The sequence below is a fragment of the Bos indicus genome, chromosome 23 (assembly GCF_029378745.1).
Source record: "Bos indicus isolate NIAB-ARS_2022 breed Sahiwal x Tharparkar chromosome 23, NIAB-ARS_B.indTharparkar_mat_pri_1.0, whole genome shotgun sequence".
NCBI lineage: Eukaryota > Metazoa > Chordata > Mammalia > Artiodactyla > Bovidae > Bos > Bos indicus.
Genome location: NC_091782.1, coordinates 23,071,290 through 23,087,238, shown reverse-complemented (window position 1 = coordinate 23,087,238; position 15,949 = coordinate 23,071,290).

Sequence of the window (15,949 nt, the reverse complement as noted above, 5' to 3'; positions counted from 1 at the left end):
TTCTTAGATAGACATTTATTTAGATTTATTAGATAAGCATTTTTTTTGTGGTGATTCCTGCACATAGTTGGAAACCTCAGGCAGGCTATGTCAAGATTAAATGATTTTAGGTTTTATACTAAAAATTTTTTATATTGGAAAGTAGAAAATGGTTATTTTTCTCTACTCTGCAGGTTATTTTCAAAATGTAGAATCCTGCCTCTGCTTTTACCACTCTCCAGCCTTTACTTTGGAAAGTGACATCGTGTGTGAGGAGTGTGGGGTTCCCTGGGTTTAGTTGCCTAAGTTTCCAGCCAGAAATTTTATTACCCTGTAAGGTGTAGAAAGTTGCTGCCAAGATAATTAAAACCAAAGCAAAACAGAGCAAGGTTAATTCAAACAAGTAAATAAATAACTACATCCAGTCATCAAGTCAGGAGTCCCAACGCGAAAGATATTTATTAGCTGTCAGAAACCAGACAGATAATAAAGATGAGTGAAGCACATTAGTGTCATGAAAGGAAAAGTGGGGAAAGGGAAAAATGGAGACTTCTAGTCTGCCTGACATTATTCATAGTAGAACACTCTAAATCAGTATGCTAACTAAGCAAAATTGAATGTGTGTTTAAAGACCATGTAGTGAGGTTAGAAGAATCTAGACTCTGGTCTCTCCATTGTTCTATTATTTTATTTTTTTTCTGCAATCTGTAGCACTGATAAGGGAAGAAAGAGCCGTGGCCAGCTGTGGGCTACACTTGTCACCAGCTACAGAAAATCTGGATGAATAAGATTCAGATAAAAAAGGGGATTATTTCAAAAGGGACACATTTTAGTAGAGATAACTTCCTAATCAGCATAGTTTGTTGGGCCTCTAGTTACTTCAAAACAAACTGGAGGCTTCTGTTTTGCATGAGAGAATAGATATTATTTATATGAATTGGCCTCTTCAACATGTATTCTAGAGTGTTCCAGCTTTTCCTTAGATGGTAGAAATACTGCTTACTAGAGTTCAGGGGAGTTCAGGCAAAGAGTGCTATTTCTTTACATAAAAACAGCATTTTTGAAATGCAAGGAAATAATGTTTAGACCAACTTTAATCTTGATGATAATCAGTCAGAATTTCAGTTAGGTAGATAACTAATCCGAACTATGCTTCTAAAAAAATGACTAAACACGTGTTTCTTTTTGTCTATATTATTGCCAGCTTCTCAGTTGTGGGCAAAATATAAAGCATGGCTATATTTCTCCCTACTTTGCCACTTTTCAAGCCAATAGCTCCAAGCAAGAATAACTAAACATGTTTACCCAGTTGGAAAAGCCATCAAATTCCATAAAATAGAATTAATATTGGTAACTTGCACACAGCCAAGCAGTACTTCTAGTAGCAAAAACACAGTTTTATTCTCTGTGGCAGCAGGTGCCATTCGACATGGTATTTTCAAATATAGAGATTTCCTATCAAGGCAGAGTGTGTGACCTCTAGAAACAGATAAGCTGATTCGAGACCCTATCGTTTGAACTTCATGTATGAGGTCAAACACGCTGTCAGCACGCACTGGCAGATAATAGTTGATAATAACGCCTCAAACTCAGACCTTTTGGAAGCTTACACATAGTGTTAGAAGTGTTAGTCACTCCGTCATGTCTGACTCTTCGCAACCCCATGAACCGTAGCCCACCAGGCTCCTCTGCCCATGGAATTCTCCAGCCAAGGATACTGGAGTGGGTTGCCATTCCCTTCTTCAGGGACTCTTCCTGACCTGGGGATCAAACCCAGGTCTCTTGCCTTGGAGGCAGATTCTTTATCTTCTGAACTATAAGGGAAGCCTACACACAGAATTCTTCAAATACAATGATGTCATCATGTGCTTGGAATTTTCCAAATTCAATGATCCATCCCAATCTCATTCACATTCAGGTATGTATGTATCACAAGGATTCTGTCCCATGATCAGACATACTCTGAACCAGAAATCAGTAAAGGAGAGTGGCAATTCAGAGTAGTTAATGCAATGAGTCCACTTTGCATGGCCCACTATTGACTTAAATAACTTTTTGCACTTGGAAGTCTTATCATTGTATGTTTACATTATTATTTTATCTATTCCTTCAAGTAATTTTGAACATTTTTAATGGATATGTTGAGATGACAACAAAAATTCATCCTTAGAAGGAATTGTCATTTCTGGCCTGTGGAAAGGTCTCAACAATTGTTCGCTATGAATTAAATAGATTTGAGGTAGACACCAATAAGAAAAAGAAAACATGGTAAAAGTAGCAATCGTAGAATAAAAATCATGCTCTCAGTGTACTGATGGAGAAGGAAATGGCAACACACTCCAGTATCCTTTCCTCGAAAATCCCATGGACAGAGGAGCCTGATAGGCTACAGTCCACGAGATCATAAAGAGTTGGACATGACTAAGCATGCATGCAGTATACTGGGAAGGAAATCTTTTACCAGAAAATAAGAGAAAGTTTTTCAAAGGAAGAGATATTTGAAAATCTACAAACTCCCTGATCAATGAGAACAAAGTAAGAAATTCTATGTGCCTTAGCATCAGAATCAGTGCACTAGTTAATTTGTTTCACATTGTATATGTTCCTTTTTTTTTTTTTTTTTACTGAAAACCATTTTTCCCCAAGTTTTTAAATTTTTAATTTTTAAAAATTGAAGTATAGTTGATTTACAATGTTTTTCTAGTTTCAGGTGTACAGTAGTCATTCAGTTATACATATATGTACATATATATGTATATATGTTCTTTTTCAGATTCTTTTCCTTTATAGGTTATTACAAAATATTGAGTATAGTTCCCTTTGCTATACAGCAGGCCCTTGTTGGTTATCTATTTTTTATATAGTAGTGCGTGCATGCTAAGTAGCTTCAGTCGTGTCTGACTCTTCTTTGCAACCCTATAACTGTAGCCTGCCAGGCTCCTCTGTCCATGGGGATTCCCCAGGCAAGAATATTAGAGTGGGTTGCCATTTCCTTCTCCAGGGTACCTTCCTGACTCAGAGATCAAACCTGCATCCCTTATGTCTCCTGGATTGGCATGTGGGTTCTTAACCACTAGCGTCACCTGGGAAGGCCATATACAGTAGTGTGTATATGTTAATCCCAAACTCCTAATTTATTCCTCATCCCCCCTTATTCTTTGGTAACCAGAAGTTTGCTTTCTATGTCTGTGAGTCTATTTCTGTTTTGTATATAGGCTCATTTGTATCATTTATTTTTAGAGTCCACACATAAGAGATATTATATGAAATTTGTCTTTGTCTGGATTACTTCACTTAGTATGATAATCTCTAGGTACATCCATGTTGCTGCAAATGGAAAAATTTCATTCTTTTATTTTTTTTATGGCTTGGTATTCTTCTATTTTATATATGGGATTCCCTAATAGCTCAGTCAGTAAAGAATCTGCCTGCAATGCAGGAGACCCGGATTCGATTCCTGGATCACGAAGATCCCCTAGAGAAGGAAATGGCAACCCACTCCAGCACTTTTGCCTAGAGAATCCCATGGGCAGAGGAGCCTGTATATATAGATGTGTATATATATATATATATACACACATTTTCTTTATCCACTCATCTGTTGATTGACATTTAGTTTGATTCTGTATCTTGGCTATTGTAAATAAAACTTCTATGACCATTGGGATGAATGTATCTTTTCAAATTAGCAGGGATGTATATATATATTTTTTGATATATACCTAGGAGTGGAATTGCTGGGTCATATGGTAATTCTATTTTTAGTTTTCTGAGAATCTTTTGTACTGTTTTCCACAGGTGCTTCACCAACTTACATTCCCATCGACAGTTGTAGGAGGATTGTCCTTTCTCCATGTCCTCACCAACATTTATGTTCTTTTTGATCATAGTCATTCTAATGGGTATGAGGTGGTATCTCATTTTGATTTGCATTTCCCTGATGATTAGTGATGCTGAGCATCTTTTTGTGTGCCTTCTGGCCATCTGCGTATCTGCTTTGGGAAAAATGTCTATTCAGTTCTTCTCCACATTTTTTTAACTGATTTTTTGATGTTAAGTTGTATAAGCTGTTTATAAATAAGAAGTGAATATTCCTTCTCCCTGCTTTTTATAAAAATTTATTTTTCCCGAAAGAATATAAAGCAGGTCCAAAATACCAATAAGGAGTCCATATAAAATTATTTTTCAAGTCCCCTGAAATGCCACTGCTTAATCAGTCTATGTTTTCCTATTTTGGAAAATAAGTTATTGGCAAACAGAGACCATACATACTTCTGTTTCTTACTTATCAGGATGCAACAAGGTGTGCAACAGTTTGGATGAGTTATTTTAGACAAGATATGTTTTTTCTAAATGAGATTTGGATAACAGCCTATGTCTAATCCCTCTGTGACTAAAGATGCAAAGAATTGTCAGAACAGTTTGGTTCATCAAGCTATAAAGTGCAAATATATTATGACACTCTCACAGCACATGTGAAACCAACAGAAATAAACCTTTGATCCTTAGGAATCCTTCAAACAGGATCTAAGAGGCAAAGGGGCAGTTTTATGGACTGGATATATATAATATAGTTAAAGTGAATTAAAGGCAAAATGATTTGATGACCAATACTAGTGATTCACTAATTAGATTTTGGTAATTTCATGGCTTGAGTATTACATTTACAGTTAAATCTACTCATAAACAGAAAGCTATTTTCACTCTTCTAAGGTTGAATATTGATGCTTGTTTAGTGAAACAGATGGTTCTTAAGATTAAATAGATGCTTGTTTAGTGAAAAAGGTGGTTCTTAAGATCTGCATTTATGTAAATTTTGATATACCCAATTATTATAGTGTATGTAATAAAATATCTTCATTTGTTCACAGTGGTTATAATTAAAGAAAATATAAGGCATTTCACCTCAACACTAAACCATTCATTCTGGTTAATAAAGTATAAAATATCATGGTTTACTTATTTTGTCCAGTCTTCATTGTTATAAAAAAATGAGTATGTTAACAACGGCAAGCATTCCTTCAAGATATCTGTCAAATGCTAACAGATGCCAGAAAAATCTGTATTGAAACAAACAATAGTTAAATAGAGTACAAAATGTAGTTCACCTTTAAGAAAAAATAAGATAGGTGTTTTGGGTCAATCCCAGCATACAGAGTCATGCTATCAGCTAAAGATCCAGGGCACCCACCTATGTCCGTACTAATCGTAGGAGCCCCCATAGACATCTCCACTTTCGGAGACAAACTTGTCACTGAACTGGCCTTTGTGGTCATGATTGCAAGATGCAACTCAGCAACAATCATTAGGGAACCTTGAAAAGACAGGTGCTATTACTCACAAGTTCTAGAGAATTCATGCCAAATCTGAGGCCACAGAGCAACTTGCATGTAGACAGAGAGAGAGCAGGCAGACCTGGGGTTCTCCCTTTATTGGGGTCCAGGGTATAGTACCTAGGGTTCTTTGGATTCACTCTTTATTGGTGAAATTAAAACATAAGAGCAGGAACTAAAGTATGGGAGGACAAAAAGTAGTCAGTCACCTGGTAAATTATCTAGGTCGGTCAGAGCTTTCTAAACAAAAGGGATCTTCAGTAATGAGGTGGCCTGGCTCTTCATCTGGTTGTGTAGCTGGCAAAGTGTTCGTTCCAGATGGGTGTCTTTGAAGAAGATGCCTCAGAATCAAAAGCTTAATGTCAGGCACTTAGGTTACAATAAAAAATACCAATAGTCAGGTGCATATGCTTTAATAAGTACGAAATATCAAAGTTAAGGAATTTTCTTACATGAGATGGTATTCTCATCTCTAATGCTTTAATAGCAGAAAAGATTTACTGACATATCAGTAGGTACTGGTTGTTTAGACCAAAATGGAGGAGTAAAATGTCTCTTTTTGGATTTTTCAAATTTATTTCAGAAAAGTAATTTTTTTCTATTCCACTTTTACTAAGTTCGTGTTTGCTTTTGTATCAGTTCAGTTCAGTCGCTCAGTCGTGTCCGACTGTTTGCGACCCCATGAATCACAGCACGTCAGGCCTCCCTGTCCATCACCATCTCCCGGAGTTCACTCAAACTCATGTCCATCGAGTCAGTGATGCCATCCAGCCATCTCATCCTCTGTCGTCCCCTTCTCCTCCTGCCCCCAATCCCTCCCAGCATCAGAGTCTTTTCCAATGAGTCAACTCTTCGCATGAGGTGGCCAAAGTACTGGAGTTTCAGCTTTAGCGTCATTCTTTCCAAAGAACACCCAGGGCTGATCTCCTTTAGTATGGACTGGTTGGATCTCTTTGCAGTCCAAGGGACTCTCAAGAGTCTTCTCCAACACCACAGTTCAAAAGCATCAATTCTTCTGCACTCAGCTTTCTTCACAGTCCAACTCTCACATCCATACGTGACCACAGGAAAAACCATAGCCTTGACTAGACGGACCTTTGTTGGCAAAGTAATGCTTTGGTATAAAATATATTTTATACAAATTTTCAAATGAATTTGGTTCAGGAGATGAGCTAGCTTTACTTTATACCCGATTATCTCTTCCAAATTGTGGCGTAGTCCTTGGCGATTACAGACACCCTAGTTCCAGAACATGGAATTGAAGTGTTTGTTCTTAAATGTTTCATGAAGTATCATTAAAATGACTAAGGCAAATATGGAACCACTTACCTGACCTATTAAAAAAGTCTGACACCATTTTTCCCTCTCATTAACTGTATTAAATATGTATGGTCTCATTAACACTACTGCTGCTACCCTTCTCAGGACTCATGATTTTCTTCCTAACATATTAAAGGGAAACAGTAATTCCTTCTTTAAAATTTTATTAACTATATACAGAAGTTATAGTAAAAAATACTTTAATGTTTCTGTGTGCGGAAACTGTTTTAAATATTTATGATACATACAGCAAAAGATCTCAATCTTTGAACAGATTACATATCAGTTTGTATATGTAGAGAGACAAGCAATACATACAGTAGTAAGTGTATGTTATAGTAAATTGGAAAGTACTAAAGAATAATGAAAGAGAACAGCATAAAGGTGATTTGATACACATGGTGAGTATCCAGAGGTGCAAGCTGAAATATTACAACCGGGTAGTCAGGTTAGGTTGGAAAAGACAATGGCACCCAACTCCAGTACTCCTGCCTGGAAAATCCCATGGACGGAAGAGCCTGGAAGGCTGAAATCCATGAGGTCACTGAGGGTCGGACATGACTGAGCGATTTCACTTTCACTTTTCACTTTCATGCATTGGAGAAGGCACTCCAGTGTTCTTGCCTGGAGAATCCCAGGGATGGCGGAGCCTGGTGAGCTGCTGTCTATGGGGTCACACAGAGTTGGACACAACTTTCAGTTGTGACTTAGCAGCAGCAGCAGCAGCAGTCAGGTTCAGATCAGATCAGATCAGTCGCTCAGTCATGTCCGACTCTTTGCAACCAGGTTAGGTATTAACAAAAGCTTGATGCCAAAACTAAGACAGGCAGGAGGTAAAGGAGTTAGCTGTGTGAAATTCTAGGGAAGAATTTCCCAGACAGGTTCACTAGCTAGGACAAGACTATGGTAGGAAAGTGCCTGATCAAGCCAGTGTATACCAGGAAATAACATATTAGTATTTCCTGCAGAAATGAGTATAAAGAGATGCGTGTGACCTAGACAATGCTTCAATAAGTTCACTTCATTTACAGAATCATCTTTGGCCACTGCTAAGCCTGTTAGAGTTTGGTGTATCAATATCCAATATTACACACACACACACACACACACACATATACATACACTATAACTGGTGTTAAAGAAATTATATTTCTGAAATACCTGACTACACAGGTAACTCTTTAGGTGGGACTTAATCTTTCAGCAGCTATTTGCAACTTTTTCAGGGTAAGACTCCTAGGACTAAAGATTAAATTAAATCACTTTTAGTGATTTAATTCTGCCATCATTTACTGGATCTGACAGAAGTGATGGGACCATTTTATAGAATAATAATGGGTCATAGTGGGATTACTGGACTCATTGGAGCTGTAACGCAATACACCTTTTAAACAGAAAGGGGGAAAAAGGAGATTCTGTGTTATACTATCCTTTGTTCTTCCTTTTCAATCTTTAGCTTTCATGATGCATTTTTGTCATTTTCCCCAGAGCTCTTTTAGTGTCATTCTCAATGAAGATTATCAAAGTGGAATGCTATATCTGGATTCATTGTTATGCTAACCAGTGCACAAGGTTTTTTTCATAGTGTTCCTCTCTTTTATTTAAAAAAATCAAGATAATTGAAAGGCATAAAATCTATGCTCCTAAGCCATCTTTTCCTGTGCAGATTGACCGATAAAAGTATTCATCTCAGCATCACTACTACTAAATGGCACCAATTTATAAAATTGTTTTTATCATAGCCAGTTTCTTCATTAGCAGAACCTGTGGAGGGCTGTGGGGTTTTGTGTATGCTATTAGTGATAACACATCTACATTTCATTGGTTTTAAAACTATTCTGAATGGATGACAATTTATTTTTCCATTGCACTCTCTCCTCAAGGACAACTTCCCCTTTCCTGTTACAGTAGAAAATGAATTCTTAGCCTGGATTTAATGAGTATAGTAGAGTGTGTGAGTCTCAAAGTTTCAGAAATCTCCTGAAACTGCAAAATGTTGGGAATTGACATTTGATTTTCTTTTCTCTCTCTTGTTTTTTCTTTCATAGTTTTCTTCAGAGTCCATAGATTCTAAAATGATACTGGCATCCCAGGGAAATTCCAGTATAATGCAGGAACTGGTGTCACAGACTACAAATAGCAATGCATCTGTAAGCACCGTCTTTAAGTTTCCCTTGTAAGATACCATAGTACACCTTTCCTATTGCCTTCACTCACCTTTGAATAGCAAATGAGAATATCTCTTGGAATACACCTCCTGATACTTTTAGTGCTATGCTTCTTGCAGAAAGAGAAGCAGAACCAAGTTTTTTATGTGCTGAAGACATAAGTCTAGGGAAAGAAGACAAAGGTCCACGTGGGAATCTAGGGGTGTTTTCACAATGCAGTGTCCCTAGTAGCCTCTAGCCCCATCTTTGTTGTTGCTGTTGAGTCGCTAAGTTGTATCTGACTCTTTTGCAACCCCATGGACCATAGCTCGCCAGGCTCCTCTGTCTATGGATTTTCCAGGCAAGAATACTAGAGTGGGTTGCCATTTCCTCCTTCAGGGGATCTTCCCAACCAAGGGATGGAATCTGCGTCTCCTGCCTTGGCAGGCAAATTCTTTACCACCAAGTCATCTGGGAAGCCCCCAGCTTCCACTAAGTTGCCCCAAAGAAGATACAATACTGTAGAATGCTGAGATTTCTCTTTTTATAAAGGAAAATAACTATAGGAATGTAAACACATTGTTGTTTGTAACTTTACATCTACTGATTTCCCTTGATCATCTATTTACAATGAGATACCAGCCCTGAATGGGCAATTAAATAAATGGTGAATATTGAAGGCTGATTGTTGAATATGGCAGTCTTGTGCTGGTTTGAGTAAGACATAAAGTGAGGATGGGAGAGGGACAGTTATAGACAAATGGTAAGAAATAGAAGTCTCAGTCTTCAAGAAAAATCAAAGAGGAGAGAGATGGGTGTGGTTTTCCTCCACCATTTTTCCAAGACTTACTTAACCATAATGAGGCTACAACCATAGAGACATATTGCACTGTACCATTTCCCCATCAACAGAAAAAGAATTTAAATTACATGAATCACTAAGCCGGTCGTTTTGTATCTTCCTTGGTTATCCAGGAATTCTTTCTGAAACACAGCCACATGTTCTGCCCAGGGAAATGCTTCTGAATTATCTGAGTTGAAGGATGAACTTTTTTTTTTCAATCTTTCACGGATGAATACTTTTGTAAAACACAATAAAAACGAATTAGGAGAAAAAATGAAATAAAGAGACACAAAATTCAATTTCCACTTTGTTATCAATAGATTCAACAGGCATAAAATGACTGTTCAATTGCTATGTAATTTCCAAATGATTACACACAAATCTTGCACATCACTGCAAACTGGTGACAAACATTTTGCAGACCATCACCAGCTGGCGTACTTCTCCTAAGTGGTATTGCTTTAAAGTGTACGGGGAGCAGTGTACAGAGATAAAGCGAAAGGGTGGACTTCTGGACCTTTATAACCGATAGAGAGGGACTCTGCCCTGTAACTCTTTCTCCTGTAAGAATTCTGCTTAAGATGGGTTGGAAGTATGCTTCATCTGCTTACAAATAAAATCAAAGCCAGTTCACATACTATTAGAAACTTTAATCCTGTGGTTCTCAAAGAAGTCTCAGACTTACAGATATTCTGCTAGTTTTCTGGACTCTTTCTGCTTATAAAATTGTCTTCCTCTGCTTATTTCATTTAATGATGCCTTTTATTTTTCTTTTATATAACAGTTAAGCCTTTATTGATTTTAAAACTATATGTGTGTAGTTAATGAATTTTTTTCAAGATATTAAAGGGAACAATTTCAATTAATTTTTAAATGGTCTATTGGATAGATGGGATTGAAAACACTTCATATAATCCTGTGTTGTGCACGAGTCATAAATATTATATATATTATTTATTTCCTTTAATATATAATACATACATATATATATTTAAGTACTTTAGGGGAGAATCTGCATTTTGTGTTCTAGACAGCTGAGTATTCTTTAAGAGAAATATGCACATCTTATACAGACTTTTTCTAAGCTTTACAAACTTATTTTGGTCTTACTTTCTACTGTTCTTTATAAGACTGATACTGTCAAAATCTGCTACTTTTATCTCCCGATCAAACTTAATACCCTTATCAATAATAACCTCAAACAAAAAAGAAATGAATGTTACAATAAAAATTATAGCTGTATGTTAGCTACATACTAGAAAATTACACACCCAATAAAGTACAAAAGAAAAAGTAATTTCAAATCTCTAAGTTACCAACTTTTCATTTCTCATTTTGGGTCTCCTTGTGTATCTATTGATATCCCAAACTCAAGACTAATCATGGATTAATTATGGGGATATTAAGTGTGGCACTTACTTTTCCCCCAAACTCCATGCATCTTAATTTCATACGCTAGGGAAAAAGTCAACGCATACTCTGTGAAAGATAGTCAGCTGACCTCAGTGCCTGTGTGTTCTAGATACGTCTTTGGGTAAAATCAGTTGTTTGTCATAACTGTTAGATTATTTCCTGGAAGAAAAGTTAAAAAAAAAAAAGCAAAATTTTTGGTACCTAGTCAGTCACTCAATCCTGCCAGTGCAGGAAAATCCACCTCTCTCATTTAATTCTTCCCACCTTTATGTCTTTTCATTTTTCCTCTGTCATGGTTGGTTAGTGAGGTTGCATACTGATGTGAAAATGCTGTACAGAAGCAAGAACATTTATTCAAACTGGATAAGACATTGAGACAATGTATTAAATAAAAGGGCTTAGAGAAGACTTATATAACCAATTAGGTGGTTATAAATAAGGGAGTTTAAGAGGAGAGAGAAGGAATAAGGTAAAGCTTTGTGATGGAAACGGGAATCCAAGAGAAACCTAGAAGCATGCACTCTCTTAACTCTCTTGATTGATTTGAAACCATATATGTAATCTTTATAAGAAAAGCTTTAATGCAATTGCAAGAAAATGCCCTGGAGCCAAGGAGCTTGTTTATTGCAATATTATTGAGTTTCACTTTATAAAACAGGAAACCGAAACATCAATATACTCAGAGTTGTTAGGCAATAATACAGACTAATGTATTTCAAAATTCTACAAAGAAAATTTCCATAAGAGATAGTGTTTTGCTAATAGCATAGCCATATAATTACTGTGAGATTTCAGATGTTTTATGTAGATTCTGCTTTCTTTACAAACTGAAGCCACAGAGATCCTTTTTCCACAGAAGTTTACATTAAATCTTTTTTTTTTTCTGATGCAAAATTGAAGATTCTTCATATTTAAATGCACACTACACTGAAGATATGAAGAAAAGAATACTGACTTGCTATAAGTCTACTAAAATGTCATTTGTTTGATTTTGCCTGTCTTTAACAATATTACCAGTTACATGAATGGAAATGTAGAAGGGATAACATTCAAATATAAGATTGACATAAACTGGGAAGGAAGACTAGCATCCTTTTAAGAAATAGTGTTTTAAATACCGCATGAATACTAACATGATGGAATTTCACAGGTATTAAAAATTATGCCATGCATTCAGATGTAAATAAAAGCAGTTGCCCAGATAATAGAGGTGGTCTGCCTTCCGTTTCCACATTAATGTAGCCAGGAGATTTCATCTGACCAATCTCAGATTCTACTGGAACAAACATTGAAACCAAATTTATCAAAACCCATGTATGACTTCCAGACCTCTTTAAAAAAAGTGCAATCACTAGATCAGTAAAGCTAATTGCTCTTAACTATTCTGCAAAGGGTAGCCAAATACAGAGCAATGATTTAAATTCAAGGCACATTGTCTTAATAGAACAATTAACATTTCAAATGTGTAATCAGAATGATGATTGGGAATCCAGGATGTATGAATAAGCATTGATTGAACCAGTGCTATCCAATCTGGACAAAAGAAAATCGAGAGGATAACTGAGAGCCAAATTCAGATATCTGCAGAGCCGTAAGGGAGAACATGCTTGTGTTATTCTGCTCCAGAGGGCTGCTTTGGTGGCAGTTGAGAGGGTTTTGTGTAATAAGGAACTGCATGGAAGAGCAGCTGAATGCTGGTGCCAGACTCTTTGCATTTAAATCCCATTTCCTTCACTGCCTAGATGTGTAATATTTGGCTTGTTTTTTCAGCTTTTCTGTGTATCCTATTCTCCTAAAAAAAAAATGTGTAAAGAGCTCTTGTGAATACTCAATAAATCAATATAAGTCAAGCATTCAGAACATTGTCTGAGCATGTGGAATGTCAGAGAAGTTTCAATAAATATTAGCTTCTACTCTAGATTTTTGATCTCCCAATAATAAAAGTGACTGTGAGAAATACCCTGATAATTCAAGTATGTGAGCTTTTGCTTCCTGTAAGCATATTACTGAGTCTTTGTCCCGGTTCTTCATTGGTGTTGGTGACATTTAAAGTCCCTGTTAATTGTGAGTCATTCATTACCAGGTATTTATGTCTTTATGACACTTTTCCCAGAATCATTGAAGAACGCGGTTTTTAGGTGCACAATTAGGTATCAGGCCATTTGACTGAAAGAAGAAGGTTTCTTCACTTTTGCCACTCTTAAATTCTAGCATCTCTTCAGTACTTTGTGGCTTATGAAAACAGCTGATACTGTACTAAGCTTCAAGTACCTCCTTGTACAAAGTCAGCATAGGAACCAGCCAAGTACAGCTTCAGCTTACTGCCCGTTGCCCACCCACAAAAATCAAAGCTGTCTTTCATCCTAAACTGTGAATGTTTGACATTTTTATGCAGCAAGAGTGAAACTCTGGATCTTATTTCCCTGAATAGAACCTTTAAAATACCCTCAGGGAGATAACTCAGTTGGAGTTATTTTCTGAGCTTTCTTTCCATCAAGGATCATAGTCTTGTGTTGATTACTATTCAAACATGCAGATAAAAAGTATTTTGTATATTTTGTCCATCTTTTATAGTGGTGTATAGTCAGAAGATGATCTAATTTGTCAAGGCAAGAACAGAAATAATATTTTTCTTTTCAAATGCAAATGTATCATTTATAAGCTCAAAACTCCCACGTTGCCTTCCATTTTTCTTCATAGCACACCTCTGCTGCTGCTGCTAAGTCGCTTCAGTAGTATCCAACTCTGTGCGACCCCATGGACTACAGCCCACCAGGCTCTCCTGTCCCTGGGATTCTCCAGGCAAGAATACTGAAGGGGGTTCCCATGTCCTTCTCCAACGCATGAAAGTGAAAAGTGAAAGTGAAGTCGCTCAGTCGTGTCCGACTCCTAGCGACCCCATGGGCTGCAGCCTACCAGGCTCCTCTGTCCATGGGATTCTCCAGGCAAGAGTACTGGAGTGGGTTGCCGTTGACTTCTCGCATAGCACACCTTATATATCCAGTATTCTCTGACCACCGCCTGCTTCCTTTACTTATTGTATTTTACATCTTCCCAACACACATTCCTATATACACACTGCTCAGTCGGAAGGGTTTCCTTCACTTACTGGAATGCATTGATCCCTTACTCATGATAACTTTTGTGCATGCCTTGGGTTCCATTTTCTTGAAATGCTTTTCCCACTCTTTCTCTCTCTCTCTCTCTCTTTTTTTTAATAATGAATTTCATTGAAGTATAGTTGAATTAATTAAAAAAATCTTTTGGCTGCCGTGCATGCCATGTAGGATCTTAGTTCCTCAGTCAGGGATTGAACCCATGCCCTTTGCATTGACAGCTCAGAGTCTTAACCACTGGACCACCAGGGAAGTCTCTCTCACACCCTCTTTGACATATTCATTACAATTTATCTTCCCAAGAAATTATCAAATACCCCTTCATGACCCTTTCTTTAAATACATCATTTCCCACTGTTAATAGGCTCTTTTACACTCCCTTAATTTTTTTCTTTTTTCTTCAGAGGACTTACTACCGTTTGTAGTTCATTGTTTTTGCTTTTGTTTTACTTAATATCTGCTTTTTCCTTCGTGAAGGCAGGGACTCTGTGTTTCACACACACAGAGTCTAGTACAGACAGTCCTCGCTTCTCATAGCTCCAACATGTAAACATTTTAGTTATCACCGAAATTAGTTAGATAACACCAGTCCCCAAACAACACAATTTCCATTTCAGTTACTAGCATGGATTAACTGGAAAAAGTTACAGAAGTACGAACATGACTGCTAACTCTTTAATCCACAAACCGTTTTGTGAATAACAAATGTGCCTGCTTTTCCCAATGTCTGTCATTGACTGCTTGTCTCTTAATTCAGTTCATGTACTGATAGCAAAACAGGTAATTATGCTGCCTCCTTGCCTCCCAGTGATAAACTCACATGACATTTTAAATACAAAAAATGCATAATTGAAAAAGAAAGTTGGCCAGCAAAGAAAAAGTGCCACTAAGAAATAAAAGTGATGATGTTAGAAGTGCAACTCAGATCATACTTTAATGGAATTATGGAAGATATAACTTAAGTGGGAGTGTTGATGATGTTTCCCTTCTATAGACATGAGATATACGGACAGAGGAATTTAGTAAAGGTGAACGCATGGAGACAAATGAGGAAAGTGGTTGTGATGAAAGGCTAAAGATTTCCTATAGGAAATGTCAAAAAAATCTTACAACTAAAGGAAGCCTCAGAGAGATTTCACAACATAAAAAAGTGCAGAGGATAAAATATTGGAAGCTGATCCCAACTGCCTTGGTCAGCTTGAACTGTCATAACAAAGTACCATAAACTAAGTGGTTTATGAACAACAGAAATTTATTTTTCATGGTTCTGGAAGTGGGAAGTTCAAGATCAGTATGGCAGCATGGTTGGATTCTGGTGAATATCTTCTTGGGGGCTGCAGATGGCTGACTTCTTGTATCCTCATATGGCGGAAAGAATGGAATTATTGGATCACATGGTTATTTTACTTTTAGCTTTTGGGGAAACCTCCATATTGTCTTCCATAGTGACTTCACCAATTTGCATTCTCACCTTAAATATCATCAAGAATATATTGCTGTCACTTCCTAAGTGGACAATACCCTGAAATACGTTTTGTCTTCATTTTACATTAAGGAGAATGAATTCTACAGAGGCAAGGGGATTTACACACAGTTACAAATCTCTTTTATGATGACACCTTGTATCAGTCCTGACTCCTAGTCCTTAGTGGTGACTCAAAATTGATGCTGCTTCTGTTTCACTTAGTTCTGCAAGCTCTCTATCCAGTTGCATAATTGCCCATCACAATGAAGGAGACGTCTTTGTACCAGGATTCTGTGCAAATGGTGACAATGGGGTGAGTTTCATTTTCCACA